At 45.9% G+C, this 2,888-nt stretch overlaps 1 long non-coding RNA gene across 1 annotated transcript in view; it reads right to left on the bottom strand.

Moving 5' to 3' along the window:
• The window catches only part of LOC116078309, a 29,699-nt gene extending 27,187 nt beyond the window's left edge, over positions 1 to 2,512 (bottom strand). The window contains exon 1 of the long non-coding RNA XR_004113499.1: positions 2,179 to 2,512. This is a non-coding gene — a long non-coding RNA (uncharacterized LOC116078309). The remainder of the gene's footprint in view (positions 1 to 2,178) is intronic.
• Positions 2,513 to 2,888: the final 376 nt, after the last annotated feature.

Here is a 2,888-nt window from a genome sequence, read left to right as displayed (position 1 = left end):
ATATATATATATAATATATTTTTAAAAATTGTTCCTTTGGCCTGAGCATAGACTTGGTGCCAGCCTGTATTACCCATCCAGTCTGAACTTGTGGTCCATTGTCTGTCTGCAACCTGCCTTCAGTTCACAATGGTCCCTCAAGTGCCACTGAGGCATGACAGGAATACAGGGAATAGACTGGCATAGGAAGAAAACGGAGCTCAACCATGGATGCACTTAAAACCTCTCAATAACAGAGAAGCAGGAATGTGAGCAAAAAGGAACATCTAAGACCTTTCCCCTCATGCTATTGATAAACTTGCAAGTTTTAGCAATCTTACCAGAACTCTCATATACAGGAAAAGGGCCTGTGCTAACCCCGGGGCATACAGCCCTAGTGGCTCCTAGTTTCACTTTATCCAGTGATAACTCCACCTAAAGCATCTCCAGGGCCACCCTGTAATCAAAAGGGGGAAAGCAGGAGAAAACATTTATTAGCAGCCCAGTGAGGTGTGGCTTGTCGCCCACCATACTGGTATATGTGGATAAGACTAAGACACCTAAGTGTTACCCTCGCTTGAAGGGGAGAGCTACAAAGCAGCTAGGTAGGTCTGAAACTCTTGGCTGCATTGAGGCTATGGACCCCAGCTTGGCCTGAGGCAAGGTCCCTAAAGAATGAAGGGCACTCTGTAGGGGCAGCACGGAGCTGTATCTCTGCTCTCTTACTGCTGACATTATAGCTCATGCCTCAAAATTCTGGCTAGCGCCTTCTCTTAGCTGGTGTTGTTCTCCCCGGAGGAATGTGATGGGCTCACATCAAGCAGAGCCCTTGATGCTTCCCTTCAGCACCTTTGGGATCAGTTTGAAGTTGGAGCATCTCCCTTACACCTCTCCTGCTTTTCTGGGCCACAGGCACTCGTATCAGGCTCAGGCAACAACTGCCATCCCCAAGCCTCTCACTGCATCCAACCCATGAATTTCGAGCTGTTGTTACTGTAGGCCAGTTGGTGCGAGGGGTAATGCTGCGTGCGTGACACTCAAGAAGAGAACAATATATCCAGGTCAAGGAGGGAAGACTTCAGGGATAATCAGGCCTCACTAAAGCACCATGGGCAAAATTTAAATGGACACCAGGAAAAGATGCCCAGGAACCTCTGTGTGCGATAGCAGCATGGGTATGTGCCACACTTCAGGGGTCAGCGTCAGTGCACATGGTTTGGAAGCGGTCACTATGACAACAGGGGTGGCTGCTCTGACGTCTTCAGCAAGAACTTACTAGGTTAGCCAGCAGGTCGGTGCTGAACAGCCCCATCCCAGGTCATCATTCCCTTTGGGGCAAGGTGAGTGCATACTCACATGTGGTTGATATTTATAAAAGCTGGGACAGGAAAGCTTTTGAGACATTTTGAGGGCCTTTTCTGTCTTTTCCTCCCTTAGTGTAATCTTACACAGAACATACACATGTGCAAGTTGATAGTGAAAATCTCTTGCCACGAAATTCTTCCTAGGAGCACTGTCTGAGTAGGGTTTTTTTTTTTTTTTTTTTTTTTTTTTTTTTTTTTTTTTTTTTTTTTTTTTTTTTTTTAAATTATGCATGCATTGGCCTCGATCTTGAAGCCGAGCTGATTTCTTTCGGCTGAAGAGAATAATCCTTGGGGGTTGGCAGTGGCGAAAGCTGACAGGACACAGAGGGAATCTAGACTGACTTCTAAGCAATAGAAGTTAATAAAGGGCTGAGAAGCTGGGAGTGCAAGCCTCTAGGGAGAGATGAGAATGAGAGATGAGATGTCTTTAAGGACAACGCCTGGTTTGCAGTATGCGAACCTCTAAGTGGGAACATATCTGGGCCACCCGAGAAGAGTGGTTGCCACACAGACAGACGGCCCTTTGCCAGCCTGAGTCTGATTTGAGCCCTCTAGCATTGTCTTCTGTGGATGGCAGTGATGGGGAGACTTTACTGATGCTCCCAGGTCACCTGGGAGACAGGCTTGTGGGCATCCCGACGGGAATTCTCTTGATTTCATTATCTGAAGTGAGAAGACCTGGGTGTTCCCACCATGACAGTCCTACACACTTCCCTCTTTAGTTACTTATGTCAGGGTATTTGATCACAGAAATAGAAAAGTAATGCATTTAATGACAGCCTTTAAGTTACACAGTTGAAGATGCATCCCCGGGCACACCTGACTTCAGTCTCACCTGTGAATCGGTGTGCCTCATCCAGAGGTCTGTGGGACTCTGGTTATCTTGCAGAGAACATCTATCAGTAACAACTGATAGAAGCCAAGTGTGATGACATGCTTCTGAGATCCCAGCAAGATGCAGGCTGAGGCAAGAGGATCATGAGATTTGAGATCAGCCAGGGTTCAAATGCCTGATATCATCTAAAAAAAAAAATGGGATAATTTAGGCGAAAATGCCTTCAGTAGAATGCATCTGTCATTGCCTTCTTCTGGGCTTAGGCTTCTCTTACCATCCCTCACTGTGCTGATGTCTCTCTCAGAAGTAAACTCAGTTGTGCAAGCATTCTGGTCCCTCCTCCCACTTGTTCCTCTGAATGCCCTTCCCCTCATATCGAAATATTATTACAAAACAATGGCCATGTGGGCCTGATAGGCTTTTATGAATCACCACTGAGTATGTCAACAGCTGTGCTGCCCACAACACACCCTCAGCACTTCCCATTGACCTAATAGCTCTTAGAGTTTTAAGTAATGCTATCTGAATGTTCTCCCAAATGGATTAAATGGGATATTAGAACATTATTAAATACTGTATATGGCCACATCTTTCAAGCCCATGAAGCAGTAACTATGCAATAACCTTACCCCTTGGGAAGGAAAGCTGTATGTGATATACGTGTGAGTGTGCATTGTGTGTGTGTGTGTGTGTGTGTGTGTGTGTTTTGA

The sequence above is a fragment of the Mastomys coucha genome, unplaced genomic scaffold (genome assembly GCF_008632895.1).
Source record: "Mastomys coucha isolate ucsf_1 unplaced genomic scaffold, UCSF_Mcou_1 pScaffold5, whole genome shotgun sequence".
Lineage (NCBI taxonomy): Eukaryota > Metazoa > Chordata > Mammalia > Rodentia > Muridae > Mastomys > Mastomys coucha.
Note: the sequence above shows the minus strand (reverse complement) of the source record. Positions and strands in the feature narration are given on the sequence as shown.